Here is a 22,776-nt window from a genome sequence, read left to right as displayed (position 1 = left end):
TTTTAAACGCGATAAATATACATTTCGCATCTGAGCCAGAAAATTAATCATAGTTTAACTCATAGATTGGCATTTATATAACGCCCAAAGTTTCCATCCTACTCAAACATTTCTCCACTTTACGTTCAGGAATCTCCTACAACCTCACCATATACAGAAAACATAATCTAAGCTAAACAAGGTTGTACAACTAAAGATTCAATTACCACGAGGGAGAGTGAAATGTTTTGGTTTGTCCAAAATTCGTGTTTCAAGAAAATAGAATATTTTGAAAACCACATACATTAAATATCTCATACTTTTAATGAGAACATGAAATATATAACGAAGAGCTGTTCCAAAATACACCTAATTCGTGAGCTGACCTGAAGCTGCAGTCTATATGCATGTGTGTGTGTGTGTGTGTGTGTGTGTGTGTGTGTGTGTGTGTGTGTGTGTGTGTGTGTATACATATATATATATAACATTTTAATTGGTTTGTGATATGACTGTGTAAAACGGTTGCTTTCGTTATTCTTTCAATACGCTTAATAAAAAGCAAAGGACACACACAGTCCAAATATATTGTGAGAAAACATCTCTGAACGAACGAAGTTTTGCAATAAATAGAAAAGTGTGCACTAGTAGGCATTGCTGTAGGAACAGAATTTATTCTATCATACCTTACTCACTGCACTTCACTTCTGATATGGGAAACGGGAAATCCTGATTTGCTAATATTTGTATATCGTTGTTCTTGAGAAATGGCAGACTAAGGGCTGGCAAATTCTGTTAATTCCGAAAATATTCCGGGCACAGCATCAGAGAATTTCAAGTACAACTTGCCTACAGTGTTCAATGACTGAACTTTACAATTTCAGTAGAAAGAAATCTGAAAATTGTTGACTCTGAAGACCAAGATTGACATTAGTAACAAAGAATTCCAACTACATATTAAATCACACGACGCACTTATATAAAGAGTAATTCAAACCTACAATTATATTTTCTTACAAATCATACTTTCTTGAGAATTAACTATTGTAGGTGAAAACATTATCTATTTAATGAATGATTATAGCTTTATTTATGTGGGTCAAACTGGCGTTATTACTAGTTTGGTTGTGAAATATTTGTAGAGGAAAGAGGAGAATGGGAAAGAAAATATTTTGTGCTAAGTGAGATCTCATGTTATTGTTATCAGTTATGATACATATAGATGTAAGCGCACTTGTGAGAGCATGAAGATATTAATTATGTGAGACTTTACTTTCCAGATTTGCTAGATTTCCTAGCCTGTCTAGTGAACAAAGACTACGCTAAGAAGTTGAGCATGTGTATATTGCTATTTTTCAAAAACCTGATATGTGTTGCTAGTAGTGTTTCCAATTTTAAATGCAATTTTCTAAATACGCAATTATGTTGCTAGAGTCTGATGCTAAATTCTTTAGTGATCGTTTCTATATAATCAAAGCTATTTGGTTCAATTTAGATCTGGCACTGTTTGCATAATTACTTTTTTTTATAAGTATTTACTGTTGACTTGATACACGTTTTAAGGATAGCAATTGCATACCTTGTGATCCATACCGTGTAAGTGAAACTAAACAGAAGCCCCACAGTTTCACCTGTTATTCAAATGGACAGTATTATCAAACAGTATTAACGCTTATTCTGCCTGAACATTATTTTGAGGGTACACGTGTCTGTGGAATGTTCAGCCAATTTCACGCACGTTCAATGGGCAGGTGATTCAATTAATCGAGCAACTGAATACTCGTCGTTGAAACCATGGCAGTTCATCCATACACCCAAACAACTATCCATTTGGGTGTGTGTGTGTGTATGTGTGTACGGGTGCATGCGCCCCTGTGTATGAATGAATGAAATGGTGTTTACAAACAAAAGAACTATACAATACACGTTTTATTAGAAGCCAAAATATTTTTGAATAATTACTGTTACATAGGATGAAAAAGATTTTTGTTGCAATAGTTATTTTCTTCCAAAATCTTGGGTGCTTTGATCGTAGATGAGTAGTTAGAATTCCTGCTAATATGTCGGCGAGCACCGTTGGCTTTTGTTTCTTACTTTTTGTACCAGATGTGTAAGATCTATGTTTAATAAGTTCAGGCGACACCGTTTAGGTAAGCGGCAGATAATCAATTGAGCATGACTAAAGTTGTTAATTTGATAATTAGACCTCTCTCAGAGTCAGCTTATAAGTAAAAAGAGATGTTTTAATAGATGGAATAGACTGACGAAAGAAAACTGTGCAAATTTTGTCACGATGCATATGCACGTGATCTGGTAAACTCGACCATTTTAATTTTCTTTAAATTTGTAAACGCGTGGTCATGATCATGGATAATATTAAAACACAAAAAGAGAGAAAGAGAAAAGAGTGAGTATGTACTTCAGAATCTATATGTAATGAACAGACTATAAAGAAATATTGGTTTGGGGCTATACTCGTGCTTGCGTAGGCGCGATTATGTGTATTTTGACATGACAAAAGAGAAAAATTAGAAATTCTGAAATCAAACGTGTTGCTATCTTCCTACGACAATGTATAGAAATGAATGATTCTATTTGCTAATGTATTCAAGTAGGATACAGTCTTCTGTTATATGTCATATCAATAAGTCTATGCAAATGTCAGTATCTATCTATCTCTCTGTCTGTCTATTCCTCCTTTCTCTTTGTATAGATATGAAACTCTACACAGGAAAAGCTGACAGTGACTTCAAAGTTTCGGTATACTAACAGTCACCATACAAGTCTAATGACATCATTTAGGCTACAACTTCAAAGTCATTGTCAACTATTTTTTAAAAATTAATAAATATGATACTTTGCTAAAAAGTATTGATCGGTCGTCCAACTTAATATTCAACTGTTTTTATACATAACTACATGAAAGAAAATGCACACATATATTCTATTCTTTATATAATAAAAATGTAAAAAGTAAAATGCAAAGAAATTTTATGCTGGGTAAAAGGTATATATATATATATATTTATGAAATGAAATATTTACATACTCGACCGGTTTCGCTTAAGCAAATCATGGATAATTATTTAGTGATAATTTCATATCATAAACTTTCATTCCACGTTAGTAGGAGGAAGGTTATTTTGTAACACATTACAATAAATATTCTGCTAAATTTAGCGAAAAGAAATTGCAGAATAATCGCTCTCTCTCTCTCTCTCTCTCTCTCTCTCTCTCCCTCTCTCTCTCTCTCTCTCTCTCTATCTATCTATCTATATATATATATATATATGTGTGTGTGTGTGTGTGTGTGTATAAAACAAAGGATGTGTGTGTGTAGTACGTATACATTTCTACAGTTTTGAACCGATTTTCACCAAACTTTACGTATGTGTCAAGAATGGTCATGCACTATGAGATTTTACCTAGAGCTCCTGCGTAAAGCGAGAAACCGGGGAAAATGGTGTTTCACATCGGTTTTTTCTAAAAATTTCTGCACTTTTCAAACTATTCTCTCCCTTTTCTGTCTCTATTCATTTCTCTCTTCACTCTCTTTTTCTAATTCTCTGTTTATCTTGCTGACACATATTCTCTCTCACCTTCCGTAATAGTTCCTGTATTTTAGTCTGTCTTTGTTTATTTCACGCACTCACATTCTCTGTATCTGTTTCTTTTTTTATCTCTCTTTCACTCCCCCCTCTTTCTCACTAACTCCAACTCGCACACTTTATTAACTTTTGTCAACAAATTGAGTTCCGTATATTTCAATTAGTCGTGCGTAAAAATCTCAGTTGTTACGGTTTTTGTACGTTCTCAATGAAAAATAATTTAGTTATTTTTAATTTTTGCTCACCCTGTGTGTTTAAATACAGTTTTGCCACATCTGCTTAAAAACTGACTTCAGTGTATTTTAATTTTGTCATGCGTAGATATCTTTGTTTTTACGGTACCTATACGTTCTCCCTACAACATTACTTCACTTATTTTTAATTTTTTGCACTCTCTCTACTTAAATATACTATTCACATTCTCCCTTTATCGAAAAACGTTGTGCGTACAGTCGTACATGCGTACGTAAGACCGGTATGGGCTATAAGTCTTTATTACTAACCAATGAGATTCCAACCACGCCACTGACCGTTCAGGCGTTAGAAAAAGCTATCCTAAAGCGGCTCAAGTTTTTTTTTACTCAAGCCATTTTCTTCTAGAGATTTATACGCTGAAATTGACTTCCTTGTCTCTCTCTCTCTCTCTCTCTCTCTCTCTCTCTCTCTCTCTCTATATATATATATATATATATATATATATATATATATATATATATATATATATATATATATATATATATCTGTATATATATGTATATATATATATATATATATATATATATATATATATATATATATATATATATAATTCTTCCTCTGTCTATCAGTCTGTTCCCCATGCATTCTCAAACGACTCGACCAAATCAAATCAAATTTTACAAGGTAATAATATCAAATTCCATGAGTGTCAACGTATAATTTTTTTCATTTCGATTAAAAAAATATAACATTGGCACTGGTTTGGTATTACGTGTCAAAAGTGAAAGAATAAGATCTGTATTGTAATGTCATATAATATTGTTTCATCCTTTATTCTTTCACTGTTCATTCTAAGCCTATAATAATATTAGACTTTCATTCTTTCACTTCTAATTCTACTGTGATAAATAAATGAAGAATGTATATCCTAATGTAAACAACATTACGCATCGGCAACTTTCCGTCTTTACCGCCATGACAACGGAATGGTGTGTCAGTGTATATGTGTTGATTGACTTAACGAACAGCTGGAGGTGAAACTCTTGGCAAAAAACAATTAGGTGGCAGATCCAAGGCTGCAAGGTATTTACAATTACATATTTACCTTTAAATTAATGGAGTTTCAATAGAGAAGGGAGGAGATCCCAAAATCAGCATATGCATGCTGCAGCACGTCAGATGGAGTCTCAATACAGAAGGGAGATGAGATTTTTCCCAAGATCAGCAAATGCATGTTGCAGCACGTCAGATGGAGTGTCAAGACAGAAGGGAATGAGACATTCCCAATATCAGCAAACGCATGCAAGAGCTCATGAAATGTCTTAAGATAGAAGCGAGATGAGACTTTCTCAAGAACAGCAAAAGCATGATGCAGCACGTCGAGTGGAGTCTCAAGAGAGAAGGCAGATGGGACTTGCCCAACATCAGCAAATGCATGGTGCAGCACGTCAAATGGTGTCTCAAGACAGAAGCGAGATGCGACTTTCTCAAAATCAGCAAAGGCATGCACATACTCCCACCCCCAATTTTCCATGACAAGTTAGGGCCTGGATTACTCCAAACGGACGTATGACGTGTCGCTTCGTCTAATTAGCCCATTATTTACTCCACAAATGTTTGGTCGGCAATGCTGCACTTTCCCGTACAACCTGTTTCAACATAACTGTAATAATCCCGAGCAACGCCGGGTATCACTGCTAGTGTCTGAAAAAAGTATCTGATACCTACGACTTCCTCAACTTAAAAACCACTCTAGTTTAGTGATATTATCCACCTTCACCAATAAGATGATGGGATAAAACGTGCAAAGAAAATTGATATCCAGATACTAATAGAAATAAAACGATATTATACACCCGATGTAAAAATACTATATTTCAACCATAAATCCTAGAAACAATGAGACATATAACACCGTTATTCGAAATTTACCTATGCTCACTTTGGACCCTAATATGAATAAAATTCTTCGCAGACTAAAGTTCATCAAAGGTAAAAGATTAAAAAGATTTAAAGTCACTAAAGAGGTGCGAAATTATACCCCCAAAACGGAACCAAAATTTAAGAATGAGGGCGATCTAATTTTGGAAGGTTCCTATTTCCATTTTAAACACGGACATAGATTGAAATTATGATCAGGTTTCCCTGTGCATCGAAGAAATTTTCCTACATCAAAACTTGTTCAGGATGTGGACACAACTGTATAGGGTAATAAGACTGTGTTTCAGACGTAGAACATCATTGTATTTGGAACAAGATATAGACAAATACCATTAAGCTAAAAATAGACAGATATGTTGGAGTATCCGATAACTTCACCGGATTATCTTTTTCTGAGGACGATAGCGATCAGGCGAACCTTATTTGGATGATGATTGAATCGTCAACGACCTTACCATGAACACATGCACAGACATATGCATATATATATATATATATATATACATATATATATATATATATATATATATATATATATATATATATATATATATATATATATATATATATATATATATATTCTTTTACTTGTTTCAGTCATTTGACTGCGGCCATACTGGAGCACCGTCTTAAAGATAGATAGATAGATAGATAGATAGATAGATAGATAAACCACGTATGATTACAAAAGTTGTAGACCTCAATATCTTTGGGAATATAGGACTGAATTTATTAAATGATGCATGTTTGAAAGATCAGGTTATGCACATTAACACTATAATTGTGTTTTAATTACGTTGCTAATGTGCACTAAACTTGCAGAAGTTCATAGCATGCATCGATCATTGAATATTTCACACAGAAACTGGAATTCTTGCATGTAAGTTTTCATACCTGTGTCATTTTATAAATAATACATACATATATACACATGTGTGTGTGCAAGTGTGTGCGTGTATGTGTGTGCGTGAGTGTGTGTGTGCATGTGTGTGTGTGTGTGTGTGTGTGTGTGTGTGTGTGTGTGTGTGTGCATGTACGCGCGTGTGTATACGTTTATGAATTTGTGTTGCAAGTTTCCTGATGTGAAACTGTGCGTTGAAACATATTATTATATTTCATGATTTTCATCCCCCACCACCACTATTACAAAATAAACCCACGCACTATATATTCGTTCTTCAAACGTTTATTATTGTTCTTATTTCATCTTTTATCCATTGCCTGGAAGTCTTTCCTCATACATATGTGATCTCTTCAGCGACCCTTTCTATTTACGTGTAACCTCCTGCTCCGCTTAGTCTATTCAGAAGGGAAAGAGACACTGAAGCGGCCACAGATGTATGACGAAATATTTCCTGGCAATAGACATAAGATACATAAAGATAAATAAATAAATAGATAGAAGATAAATAAAAATAAACAATGAAGAACGAATATATAGTGCGTGTGATTATTTGATGAGAAAGAATGACCATCCTGAAATATATATATATATAGATATATATATATATACACACACACACACACATATATATATATATATATATATATATATATATATATATATATATTTGCTTGATTTATATGAAAGAGTATGAGGATATGCATATCGGTTGGTGTTTCTCTTACAAGTGTACAATTGCTCGATTGTATGTAGGATTCTGTTGTATGTGAATTTGTGCATATGTGAGATTGTAGTTATATATGTTAGTCTATATGACCATATCAGCAGCAGAAAGTCTACACCTAGGTGTGTATACGTTTATTTTTTCATGTAAGCGCTGGTGTCTGATAAGGTATGCAAATATGAATGCATCTGTATAACTGTATGTGTGTGCTTATTCGCGGATATTATATCCCTTGTGTATTCACCTGTTATAATTAACCGCTTAAATCAGTTATCTTTACTCATTGTCACATATCTGATCGTTCGTCCGTGGAAGGAGATATGCTTCACTGGCTGGCAACAAACAAGTTTGCTTTTCAATATTCATTTAATGTGGATGCGCGGAAAGAGAGACCTCTCATATGTAGGTTTAGATCTCTCGATAGTTCCGCGTACGAGGTGATATATATACATACACACACACACGCACACACACACACACACACAATATATTAGTATTCATACATATATATATTTATATACACATATATATACACACATATACGTATATAATTGCAAGTACGTATATATATATATATATATATATATATATATATATATATGTACGTGCATGAGTGTGTACGATCCGTATGATTATATCTATAACTCTAAAATGCATGGATGTGCAGCGTTCCTTTCAGTCAGTGAAAGTTAAGAAGAGCTAAATAAAGGAAAGCAATAACAAAATAGAGAAGAAATGAACCTAATCAACAAGATATGCGTGAATATGTGTACCCGTATGAGTGTGTGTGTGTGTGTGTGTGTGTGTGTGTGTATGTGTGTGTGTGTGTGTGTGTGTGTGTGTGTGTGTGTGTGTGTGTGTGTGTGTGTGTGTGTGTGCGTGTGCGTACGTGTTTTACATCTGAAAGGAAAGGATTCAGGCGACAGACAAGTCGGATTTATATCAATGAAAGGCAAATATGCTACCTTTCTAAGGAGGAAAAGATATTCTTTTCACATTCATCGATAAGGTTGGAATTGTAAAATATTGATTATATTGATTTTTCTTACACATCTTATGTGTTCTAGATATCAGTTCGATACGGTAAAAAATAACGAAATGTTGATGGCTGCTTTCCCCAAAACTAAACAGCATCCAGTGCAAAGACAGCTCTGCCTCATATTTGCAATCCAGTTAACCTATTAAAAATAAAAGAAAACTATTGTCATACAGGGATAAGTTCATAGATTCCTACAGATACCAAAACGTCTAAGGCTACGTTCAAATTTTACCATAAGCATGGAAATGTTAAACGAGCATGATCTAGTCTATTCTTATTTGAAGAACTTTTTATATTTAATTTAGCAGCACACTGGCGTTAGTTTAAGACATCTTATTGTTCGAAGTGAATGTTTACGTGATATTTTTCGTTGTTTAGGATGCTCCACATTTATTGCACACTGCTTCGTATTATACATAAGCCCTCGAGCATGCTTTGACGTCGTTGATGGCATACTTGGTGAGTGTGCACCCAAGGGTGGTTTATGTGGAATTCTTCTTCGACAGAACTTTCTTCAGGGATGGACCGCTGTGTACCAACTGTATGTTAAGTCCTTCTCTGGGGATGGTCTTATGAAGCATACACATCTTCACATGCGGCTTTCCCAAGAAATTCCTTCCATCTCATACGTCACATTGCTTCACCAAAACTATCACATTTTAAATATATATATATATATATATATATGTGTGTGTGTGTGTGTGTGTGTGTGTGTGTGTGTGTGTGTGTGTGTGTATCAAATAAATATAATTAAAATTAGGTACTTAAATTGTGGCACCTTGCCAGTTCGATATAATCCACACAACCCAACAATAAAATTTGAATATTGAATATCAAGACTCCGTGTAGGGTGATTCTACTTAATATTCCTGTCGTATGTGAAGGCAACGCAACCCAGCTAAGCGGATATTCCGACGTGCAGTTTTCAAGTTAGGTGAAGAGAATGTAAATATATGCATGTACGTATATGTATATATGCATGTATGCATGTAGGTAGGTATATTTGTGTGTGTTTATGTGTGTGTGGAAGCGCGTAACTTTGTAGTTAGGGTGTTTCATTCATAATCGTGGGTTTGTAAATTTGTAAGAGTATAGTCACAAGTGACTATACTCTCATAAATTTCAAATTTCTGAAAATCAGTGTAAACTGTCAAAGCAGTTAATTATCTAAATATTTCATCTGTACGCAGTACATTTTAAACTTCTAGTTTTCTGATATATATATATATATATATATATATATATATATATATATATATATATATATATATATATATATATATATATATATACATATAATTATGTGTATCTCTTCTATCTTAATGAATAAAAATTCTTCTGATAGAATAAATGGGTTAATAGAAACCAATGTAGCAAAGAACACAAAATAACTGTGGTTTAGTTCCTGTTTTTAAGGCAGGAACTCCTTGAAATTTTCGGTAATTCTTAAATATATATATATATATATATATATATATATATATATCCTTACCCAGCTTGTCTTTCCTGTGACCAACGATGGATCCTCCTACACTGTAGATTATCTTGGGGAACAGGCGCCCAAATATCTTTCACTTATATGAAAAGACCCTGGAAAATGCAGAAGATCACGACTGATATGCCTTCCATCGTAGGTCATGTAGCGATTGATTTAGTTAGCGTGCTTTAAACAAATCTGCATTTTATTTGAAAAATTTGCCCCACTTTGTACTAGTAAAGAAACTCAGTAGAAACACGAAAGACCTGCTAAATGGAGGTTAGTATACTAACTAACTGATCCTGTGTGGTCCAATATATGAACTCATATAATGATGTCTAAGACTATGAGATTGTAATGAAAGTAATATAATCGTATCGTCCCAACCGAAGGACTACGTGCACTTGTAAACAAATTTTTTCTAAACATAATTGTTTTATATGACTGAATTTAGATTTTTCCAAAACACACGCATACAAACACACACATTGACACTCAGATCCACAAGCATACGCACGGATACATACATAAAGGTATAACTTAAATACTTCTTTGATATCGGGTAAAATTCAAGGCAATAACAATTTCCAGGTAGAAAATCAAATTTATTTTCTAAAATACTTTTGGCTCGTTTACAAAGATACGAGTATCTTGAAGTAATTTATTTGATTGTATTATTTTGAGGTAGCTACATACGTTCTAAATTTGTAACTTTCAAAATAAATTAATAACTTCATTCAATGAAATTTGAAGAGACATAGCGGTTAATATTAAATCTAATTTGGTCAGTTATTGCTCTAAGAATTTACAGACAGACTAAGAAATTTGCATTCCAGTAAGATCAATGGTGTGGTGAAAATGTTCAATAATTATTGATATATTTGCATAACGGTAAAACATTAAACTGGTAGATAACAGAGTATTTGTTATATTTTTGACAAGGAAAACGCTGAGAATTACTTCGAAGTTTCGTCTATGTGCCATGATGCAGTCTGATAATGGCTATTTAACAGGAACTGTGAAGTAACTGTCATAAATTTCCCTTTAAATATATACAAACACACATGGATAGATGAATGGATGGATGGTTGGATGAATGGATGGAAGGATTGATGGATGAGCATCAATTATGTATAACACCTCATTACACACACAGCTTAGATCAATGTGAAATGAAGTGCTTTGCTCCTGGACGTAGCGTTCCACTAGATTCAGGAATTGAACCTATGACCTTATGATAATGAGTCGAACACTATTAACAAAAACGCTACACACCTTCACTCATTTATTGTATTTATTTATCTATCTATTTATCTACCTATCTGACTTTCTCTCTCCCTCCCTCTCTCTCTCTCACACACACACACACACACACACACACACACACACACACACACACACACACTGACACACATAGAAATATGTGTTTTCTGTGTTGGTTTTAATTACCATTCATTAATTAGATTTTTTCATCCGACGCTTTTCTAACGTGAGCATCGCATTTTTTGCAGGCGGAATATATTTAGTATTACGTAATCCTACGTGTCATTGAAATAAGATTATGTTTCAAGACAAACAATGTTAGTTAAGGTATATTAGGTAGCAATTTTAAAGTAGGTTCACTGTGTTGAGGCTACCTTGTGGACTACATGTACGACGTTCACCTCTTAGTTTATACATTCATTACAGTTTCAATAAGGCGTACTCTTTCACCTACAATCACTTTCTTTTCTCTCTTTCTTTATGTTCCATGTCTACTGGCATCGGTGCGCATGGTCCTCCATGCGAATATTTGAAGATGCTTGATTTTTCTCGGAAAAGTTGAAGCATCAGTTTCCCGATGATAGTTTATTTGAAGCTTGCTATCCTACATTCTTGATCTTCCGAACTTACTCTGTTTAATCCTTAGAGTAAGTAGGCCCTTTGTATTTGGGTTTGTTCATACATCAGACGTCCAGTACGACACATGTCTAGGTGGCCAACCGTCTACCAAGTCCTGTAAATCATTGTCACAGTACCATCTTCTGCTGTTTACTCCATTAATGGTGCATTTGTCTCGTACTACAACTTTGAACAAAGGAACCTCGGAACAATAGTGACTAAAAGGTAACCCAATAATTCTGAGCTTATGAACTGGAGCCTCAACTCCGATGCAGTACCATGTTTTGTGCAGGCTTTCACATGTAATGCAGATTTCAGCGGAGGGTCAATCCAGTTTTCAGATATAATCAGGCAAAATTATATAATTCTACAGTCATCAATGCGATTTCAAATATCTGTTCTTCAGTGATGCCATATTATTCATATCAATGATATTTTGCATTAGTAAGTAAATGAAAATGTGTAGATGAGAGTTTCTAGTGCAGATGCGGGACGCTTTTAAGCACTGAAATTAACTGCCATCTGACAAGGCAGGCAGTTACTTCAGAGAAACTATCATAAAATGTTAAGAAACATGCGAAGTTTTAGAATAGCAGCCATCCTTAACAGAATATTCTATTCCTTTTCATGTGTTTTGCCGTGTCTATATAAGATATGCGTTGAAATGTCATCAATAACCTATAAAATGTTAGGACTGAAGAGGATATATTTAGTCACTCATCTACAACAGTATTTGTATCCGAAGGTAGATGGACAAAACTAAGCACTGTAGTAAATCTAATCCGACCATGTCACACTACTTCTATGTATATCAGTCATAGTTGTCATTTGCAAGAGAGTATGGCCTGGTAGCATGCATCATTCGATCACTAATTGTTTTAGATGTTTTTGTAGTTTCAATCAGACATAGACGTCTTTTCGGTTCTCCTCATCCTTTATCAACGAAATATCGAAAATGTGACAGCTGTGGAGATAATGCGTAGCAATTGTACTTGACTGGTCCTCATTTTCAGCCGAGTAGACTGAAGCAATGTGACGTGAAATACATTATTCAAGGACATATTGCGTCTTCTATTCCAGAAACCGAAACTATGACATCATGACCTTGAAACCAGCATCCTAAGCTTTGGGTTGTATAGCTTTACACATATAAATAATGTGATGTTCACTTGAATCGGAAATGTAATTTGGTGGTCATTTAACACTTCGCATCTGTCAGTGCTAAAACTGAAATACACAAGTGTGATCTGATAAAGTTGAACAAAATACGCTAATGAATTATATGTTCAATAGTTTCACACAATTACAATGAAGATGCAGAGTGTCATATGTCTTAGGTTGTTGTTCTTTTTCTTTTTTAGATCTAAGATTAATTCTGATATGTGGAAACATAACTGTTGAATCAAAGCAAGTCCAAGTGTACTAAGACATCCAACTATTTTTGACAAGGAACATGAAGAAAGAGAATTAAATATATGCTAATTAATGGCTTGCAATAATATGACTTTCTTATTCTTCATAATATAATAGCGCTACGCTGTTAGTTTAATCGTTCATTCTCAATAAGTTCGACAGGTGGAATATATGAATATTTTAGATTACTGAAATAACTTAAGTATTTTAATAATTTCTGCATATGTTATGGTTACGAAACTAATTTAATTGCCAAAACGTAAGGAAAACAAATGCCTTTCAGAAGCAAGAAATAAAAGTTTCAGAAGCTAAACTTTATCTACAACCTAACCTAGAAGTTGTATTACAACACAGAGTACTATGTTATTTACCTTGAGAGAACCTCTTCTATGGGCTCGTGGTACATAAATGCACAGTTATTTATATCGTTGACAGGGGAGAACTGTCTGCTACAGGTGCCAGAGCGATCAGTTCACGTGAGGTCGCTTTGTTTTGAGCTCCTCAGAGGCAGATATCTGGTCATGTCATAACAGCCGATTCTCTCGTCAACAATATATAGGATATTAGTTTCTGTTCACGTACTGGTGTCGCAAATAGTTAATGGCATTATTAAAATATAATTAATAGTTTTTATGCACCACGATCCCATATGAGAAATCCTCTCAGGGTAAATTATACAGTATTCCGTGTTCTCACACAACCTCCACATTAAGTTGAAGATCAAGATTACTTTCTGATTTTCAGCGTACTTCAGTCGCTATTAATCATCACTTCCTCTATAATATATTTCACGGGAACGTAAAACTCTGAGTAACAGTTTTTTTGTGATATTTTTGCTGCTTTTTAATAAAGTATATATATATATATATATATATATATATATATATATATATATATGCATACACATACACACATATCTTTTCCGTTTCATCTCTTACTTGTGTCAGTCATCAGACTACAGCCATGCGGAGGCACCACCTTCAAGAATTTTTATTTCCGGCCGAATGAATCGACCCCAGTACTTATTGTATCGGTGTCATTTGCAGAACCGCTAAATGGACGTAAACACACCACCAACGGTTGTCAAGCGGTGATGGGGAACAAATAACACAGATACAAAGATAAATACATACACACACACATATATGTGTATGTATGTATGTATGTATGTATGTATGTATGTATGTATATATATATATATATATATATATATATATATATGGCGTGGCTGCATAGTAAGAAGCTTATTTCACAACCGCATAGTCTCGGGTTCAACGTATCGGGCCTACCAAACTATTGTGCGTGGATTTGGTTAACGGAAACTGATAGAAGCCTGTAATATGTATGTGTATATGTTTTTGTGTGTGCTTGTGTGTGTACGCGTGTGTCTGTGTGTTTACATCCTTGTGCCAAAGTAATCTTTAACTTAATCAAGATATCCTTGGCCTGAAGAGTAGCCGGTGGAATACACCTCGCTATGATTTTTACCACTGCTAAAGTTCTGCCCGCTATGAAACATATGTAGCCCAGATCTTACCTACTCGATTCTGTAATTCTTGCATTCTTATTCGCACACCTGGCAACTCTGGTCGCCTACCGTGGAATATAAAACGAACTTTTTTTCAGGTTAACGTTCTTTGATATCAAAAATTCCACAACCTTCCGTTTCAATAAACCACTATGGTCCCTGAAGGTGGTTTTCTAAATTTACTGCAGATTGCTTGAAGTTAATTTTTTTCCTACTTCTCGATCCCTGGATCTTATATTTATGTATGTATGTATACATATATATATATATATATATATATATATATATATATATATATATAATGTGTGCGTGTCTGTGTTTATGTTTGTGCGTGTGTCTCTGTTTGTCTTTGTGTCTGTGTTTGTCCCCCACCATCGTTTGACAACCGATGTTGATGTGTTTAAGTCCCCGTAACTTAGCGGTTTGGAAAAAGAGACCGATAGAATAAGTACTACGTTTACAAAGAATAAGTCAGGGGATCGATTTCTTCGTCTAAAAACCCCTTTTAAGGCGGTGTTCCAACATTACTGTAGTCATATGACTGAAACATGTAAAAGAATAAAAGAATAAAAGAATAAAAGGACACATGCGCGAACACATACACACACACACACACACACACACACACACACACACACACACACACACATACATATATATATATGGTACGAACATATCGTGGGAGTATACAGAAACAAACATATCTGAGAACGATCCTAAATTTATAAATTGATTACGGTGTAATAGCATCCGAAAATTTAAACATTTCATAGATTTTAAAGAATTTATTGAGAGAAAAGAAAGTGCTTTGCAGAAATCAATAGTCTGCTATAGGTACAATCTGTGATAACATCCTACTTTAAACATGTTGGATCACAAATTGAATATCAATAACCATTGATGTTTTGATTGCTTTGATTGATTTCGTTCCTAAGAATTTTTATTATTGTTCTACTAACTACTGTATTGACCACAGTTTTATAACTATAGATGTTAGTAAATTGTTTTTTGTTAACTTTTAACATATAGTGATATATCATCGCCGCTTTCCCTTTTAGAAAAATGGAATTAACTCAATAATCGTTAAAGCAAAACTGCAAAGATGAAGGAGATATAATAAGAATTAAGAATACATTTTAAAGTTATTGTGTGGCAAGGTAATGTGTGAAAATATTTGATGGAGTAAGTAATGGTCTGTAGATACATCAACTATTAACTGCATAATAGTTGAATGTATCATTTATATAGACATAACTAATTGCATAAAAGATCTGTGTGCGTGTGTGTGTATGTGTTTGTGTGTGTGTGTTTGTGTGTGTGTGTATGTGTGTGTGTGTGTGTGTTTTTCAGAATTTTGAAAAGTGTACTCCTATCGAAAATATTTTTTGCTATGTATCTCTTTTACTTGTTTCAGTCTTTTTATTCTTGTTTATATTTGAGACTAACCAAGGTGACAATAATTACTTTATTTTCTATGCATTCATTTACTGATAACATGGAAACAACTGCATAAATTATCGTTATTATCATTATTATTATTATTATTATTATTATTATTATTATTATTATTATTATTATTATTATCATTATTATTATTATTATTATGATTATTATTATTATTATTATTATTATTATTATGATACAGTATAGACAATATCTATTACGCGAAAATATCTCCCGTATTCAGCGGATATGAGACTAGGCATCAGCGATAATTTCCAGTTGAGAAACCTAGTAAGAATTATTTATAATCTCAGTTTGGATATAAAAATGAGTGGGATTAACTACTATATGAAGAGAAAAACTAACTAACTAAAAGTAATAGTATTAAGTTACACTTAAATAGATGTAGATTAAATCCATTCAAAAATATAATCAGTATTAGATGAAACAATTGAAACAGCACCCATAAACGAAAGAGAAAATTAAGTATACTCAAAAAAGTGTCGGACTAATATTAAAAACTGAAGAAAGTGCTAGAAATATTTTAATACGAGCAAATATACTCTCCACTTTAGTTATAAACTACCACTTTAATAAAATGCACTGCTGTTTAGGTAAACTGAAGAGCCAGAGAGAAAATCATCACCTTAACACATACAAAGCAATTAAGTGTTGCAAAGCAGGCACTTCAAGACAAATGCGGATAGAGTATACCAATCTCCCATACATGGTACATGTGGTTTTATGCAGATAGAAGAATACTACAGAGTGATAACAATGAGACAAGCTATACACTTAGAAGCAACAACCAATGAGTGGTTGATTAGTGTGATAAAGGAATATTAAGTAAACATATTTGCTTCATATATAATAGAAGAACGCGCAAACTAGAAACTAACTACCCTGAGAGTAAAGATTTAGAAACAAAAGAAATGTTAAAACGAAATGTTAAAGACAAAATCGAGAGGATATTCCAAAATGTATCAGAGAAAACTCGACCACTCTGGATTGTTTTTTTTTTTTTGTATCGATTCCAAAATCATGAACAGCAAACTTGACCTCAGCGTGATTTGAATTCAGAGTGCAAAGAGTCGGAGCAAATATCATGAGGCCTACATGCCAATGCTCTATCAACTCTGCCAAAACTTTGCCTAAGAGTGATGTCGCTAGAAAGCAAAATGAATATAAAACTTGGCATTGGTTAAGACACGCAAAGATGCACTCAATATCTTCGTGAAAACAATCGTTAGAAGTAGAACTACTGAAACTGGAATTATAATAATTAATAGAAAATAGAGACCAAAACGTAAAAATAATGATCTTGCTCATACAGTACTAATGGAAACATCCATCAAATTTCTAACGAGAAAAAGTTCCTTCAACCAAGCATTACATAGAACAAATATACCAGAGTTAGTATCGAGGGGAATATAGCAGAGACAATTAAAAGAATAGATGAAAAAGAGAGAATTCTAATATCAATGCACAAGGAACAAGTGACACGTACTGCTTAAGGTCAACACGAAATAATAGTCATAGGGCATCCCTGAATAAAATTCCGTTATCCAATTCAGAATATTTGAAAATTAAGAGAATGAGTGATTTAATCTATTCAGGAGCAATGGTTATATCGTAGGTAATCATGTTTGATACTAAAAGACTCAAACCTCCCAAAATCAAATCAGAATATATTTCGAATAAGATTGAAAAGAACATAAATATCTATCATTACTTAACGAAATGAAACAGAAGATATGCTTAATATGATAAAAGGGAACATCTTACACACAAATAATAAAAATATATGATATCAATAAATAAAACAATGCACGGTGGTAGTATAATTACGTAAATGATAGCAGCAGTGACATATATAATACAACGCTTTGAAAACGTGAGAGCTATCTCCAGAAGAGCAAAATACCTGAATCAAATAACAAAAAATCTTAAAGACAAGAAACAGAAAATAATACATAACACTGAAGGGCTAACCACTACAAAGAGAAATTCTTGTATATTAGTAGGACTGTCGTGGAGAGCAATGACCAAAGACACTTAGTACAATAAAATTGAAGAATGTATCAGACAAGAGAACTGTTTAAAAAAATAGTTAACACGGTTGGCTATAACACGTCACCAGTTCAACAGAAAGTCCTTAAGATTGACAATGTCCCTACTTTCTGGCCGAATGTCAAATCAGTGACAAAAGTATTAAAAATACCTCAGAATAAACGTCTGAATGGCTACTGGAGGAGAAAACAGTATTAATACCTGAAAGCAAAAACAACAGCGACATCCAAACTACGCATCAAATGTTAGTTTACAAACAGCATATAAAACCCGTATATGTATACATATGAGTCTGTATGTATGTGTGTGTGAGTCGGTGCGTGCGTGTGTGTATGTGAGTGTGTATGAATGTAGGCGTATATGTGGATGCAAAATCATATGTAAATCTAAGCGTGAATATGGATATATACTTCTATATTGCTTATACATATACAACGCGTTATGGATGGCTATACGTATAGAAAACTTTATCATCTTTATGCGTTCTACATGATATGTTGTTAATCCAAGGAGTTATGCGTATGAATTTGTCTACAATAATATAGAATAAATATACGTTGCTATTCTACAAACAGACTAAAATGACCTAACAATATTTTATGGAAATATAGTTTCCTTTATAGAAATATAGTCTCGGTTAGTCCAATGTGTTCTGTTTGACCAACAGATTTCTCTACAAATATTCTTTTGTGTTTGTAAAACACAACAAAACCAACCTTTTATGCAAAGAAATGTAGCTTAAATTTGGCATATTTATATGTAATCGACTGAATTCTCAGCAATAATAAAATTCATCCACAAACCAAAGTAAATGTACTCGGCATAACTATCTTTCAAATTACATAGTACAAACACATACTTACCTCTTATCATCCTTTATTTCGTACCCTATACAACTACTTCCCAATCTATTGGCACCACACCTAATTATCATTCACATAGATCCACTGCCCCCTCCCCCAATAAGCAACTTACCAAACATATGAACCTAAAGCAAAATAAACTCTGATGAAGACGAGTAAGCACAAACTTCAGAGCCAATGTCAACCTTCTCTTTGCAACAGTTAATAAATATGTTCGCTAATGAAAGTATTGAATAATCCTTCTGTTTAATGTTAACTTTCTTTATATATAACTTGCCATAAATACAGACACACACACACACACACACACACACACACATATATATATATATATATATATATATATATATATATATATATATATATATACATACATACATATATATATATATATATATATATATATATATATATATATATATATATATATATATATATATATATATTGGATCATCCTATAAATAATGCGTTTTTTATATTTCTTTTATTTTTTAAAACTAAAAGTTCTTTTTTAATCTAAAATATACTCTCCTTCATTTTCTACAATGCTCTTTCATCTATCTCGTAGACTTGCAAGGCCCCTCTTCCAAAATTCACTTGTCCGTGACGAAAAATACTCCTCCAGTACTGTTCTCAGCACGTCTACAAAATTCAAATTTTTTCCATCCAAATGATTTTGAAGACTGCGGAATAAATGAAAATAAGATTGCGCAATGTCCGGCGAATATAGTGAGTAGGGCATCGCTTCCCATTCAAATTGCGCCTATCTTTGGATATCATCTTCGTTGTATGTGGCCGGGCATTATTCTGATAGAAAACACCTTTTGTCTTGAAACCAAAGATCATCGTTTTTCTTCTAGCGCTGACTTAATACGCTCTAGCTGCTTGCAGCAGCACTCCTTTTTTATCGTTTGGTTTGGGTTTAAAAGTTGAAAGTGGACTAAACTTTTCATATCCCACCAAACAGATAACAACGCCTTACGTGGGTGATGACCTTCTTTAGCCTGGGGTGCCGGTGCTTCTCTTTTCCTTACCCACCGTCTTCGGCGCTTGACATTTTTATAGAGAACCCATTTCTCGTCACCAGTCATTATTTGTTCCAAAAAAGGTTCATTCGTGAGACGTAACAGCGAAAAAGAGCACACATTCACTCTCTGCGCGCAATTAGACTCGGAAAGTTTGTGAGGAACCCATTGACCCAATTTGCTAACTTTTCTGATGCCATGCAGGTATCCCTGAATGGTTGAATGACCAAATCCAAGCTTCTCTGCTAGTTCCTCAACAGTTACGATGGGATTTTGCTCCACGAGGGTTTGCAGGACGTCCTTGTCGAGCTCTACAGGTCTTCCAGGACGAGGCTCGTCGTCTAGGCTGTAGTATCTGGCTCGGAAATTCTGAAACCACTGTTGACACTGGCTTACGCTTAGAACTTTCCGCTGCGTTATTGCGTTTATTGAACTCATAAAGCAAAATATGCCGAATATGCTTCTTTCACATTTCTACTATAGCTTTGAAAATATAACTGTTAAAATTTAACTGCACGCTTCAAAACTTGCACTAAGAATAAGTACAAGGTAAAATTACTACCTGATTTTATAGTGAGTGAGTGAGTCAGTCAGTGAGTCAGTCAGTGAAATAAACATCAGACACGTTTTACGTCACGCAGAAATTGTAAGTTTTGCAAGTCCAAATTTCATCGCTATGTTGGAAACCGTTCCATATCGTCAGGATCACAAGCATTTTATCACTAACCTTATACGCTTCCCCTGCTTATGACAGCGAGAACTAAACTAATCTTTACCAACGGAAAATATGCATTTGCTGTCTCCAATCAATCATAGCCTCCGAAAGCTGGTTTCAGCTGCCGCGCCTATTTCTTTATTGTTTTCCTTCATTTTTATAGTATGTATATATGTTTGCAAAAGTGAAGAAGAATGATGTTTCTGATGATTGTTTTCTACTATCATCTTCATGATTGGAAATATACTCTACAGTACTAAATATATTTCTATTTTCATATATACTACGTATTTATGAGCACACATGTACGTTCATGCCATGAAGAACTGTGAAACGTATGCAGCTGGTGAAAGCAGAATGAGAAAGGTGATAGACATACCACATAACTCTATTCTCAGAGGAGAACTAACAAAATGGTTCCAAAAACCTATAAAATAATATTCATCTAACTACCGCTTCTAATAGGAGTGGCATACCGAACAATATTTTATTTCCAACTCAAAAGACAAAGATTTTGGTAGAGTGCTTCAATATTTTATAACATTTAATATTGAATTTAGAAAAATTTAAATGGCAACCAATCGGTGGATTCATAATCCTCTTTCTGTTTATCTTTTCCTTTTCTCTGTTCCGTATTTCTATTGAGCTTTATTTCTATTGTTTATATGGTTACATAATATTTTTTAGTTTATTCTTTTTTTTTACTCCCTGAACACACACACAACACACATAGTAGAAACTGAATAGATAGACACCTCACACTAAATACTAATTTCATCTTACAACAGGAATAGTCAAACTAATGAAGAGTTGAGAAATGGATGTATTTATAGTTGTGGGTTTAGATTCTTGGCTTGTGTATAACATGGACTACTTTAGAAGGCTTAGCGGGTTTGCTTGTTATGTATATGTGTATTTATTCGTGCGTGTAGTTATAAGTTGGGACAAGAGATTGTTTTTTTTTTATAATATGGTATCTATTTTAGTTGGCCATTAATGGAAAAATTACCAGATATAAAATTTTGGCATAATATTTTTCATTTGAAGGTCATAGGACTCAATTTTATTTGTGGGGAGTGCGGATGATGTTAAGTCTTACTGCTGAGCTACGGGTGTCGAGCTCTTTCGAAATGGTTTGCAGCTGATCTGTGCCGATGATTACGAATCCATCTGTAAATCGGAGGAGTGTAAGTACTTCGCTCTTGATTTTCACACCACCTCCCATCCAAGGTCTCTAATGAACATTTCTAGGCATGCGGTGCAGGGCTTTGAAGAGAAATCTCCTTGTTTGACATCCTCCTCAATGGGAAGTCATATTGGTTTCTACAGTAAAGTTGCTAGTGTAAGAGATATATGTGACTAAAAGTATCTATCTACCAATCAAACATGCACTTGTACACCGGCACGAATACAAGCATGAACAATCAGATAAAAAAAAAAGAAAAACAAATAAGAATGAAACTCCTGTTTTTAAAATATGAAGCCACCCACTACACATCAAACACAATCGAAACCCATCGAAGGTCAACCGTCCAACTACGTATACACAACGTTCATTAGTGTGAAGGCTTCCAGATCTGAAACCTCTAGTCACTGTGAAGTTTTGAACCGTCTCGTTTTCACTATAAACGTTTGCTCTGCAATCTTGCCAACTTCTCTCTTTCTGAATCGTATAAGAAACTGTTATTGCCTAATTATTCTGATATGTGTGCAATGCATGTAATTCGTGTGAATAAATTTATGTATGTGTATAAATCAATGGAGTGGTGACATTTATTCAGCCGGGTGGCTATCCGCAACACCAGTGATTGTTCATTCATTGTTTTCCTAAATAGGTAGGAAGATGGTGTAACTCAGTATCATATAAATAATATCTAGTTGGTTGTTTCAGGCGGCGAGCAAGCAGAAACGTTACCTCCTGAGTTCAAATTCCATCAAAGTCGACTTTACCTTTCAGTTAGGCAGTGAAGT

The 22,776-nt window shown here is 34.0% G+C and overlaps 1 protein-coding gene across 4 annotated transcripts in view; it reads left to right on the top strand.

Annotated features, from left to right (window-relative positions):
• The window catches only part of LOC106867486 (innexin unc-9), a 956,248-nt gene that overhangs the window by 36,099 nt on the left and 897,373 nt on the right, over positions 1–22,776 (top strand). The window contains exon 2 of one of the 4 annotated variants that reach the window (XR_016240719.1): positions 2,690–2,986. The exons of the other annotated variants lie outside the window; for them this stretch is intronic. The gene's annotated coding sequence lies outside the window, so the exon portion shown is untranslated. Of the gene's footprint in view, positions 1–2,689; positions 2,987–22,776 lie in introns of those variants that run through there. 4 annotated transcript variants of the gene reach the window in all.

Source organism: Octopus bimaculoides, chromosome 2 (assembly GCF_046866305.1).
Source record: "Octopus bimaculoides isolate indiv1 chromosome 2, ASM4686630v1, whole genome shotgun sequence".
Classification (NCBI taxonomy): Eukaryota; Metazoa; Mollusca; class Cephalopoda; order Octopoda; family Octopodidae; genus Octopus; species Octopus bimaculoides.
This window is presented reverse-complemented; position numbering and strand designations above follow the sequence as displayed.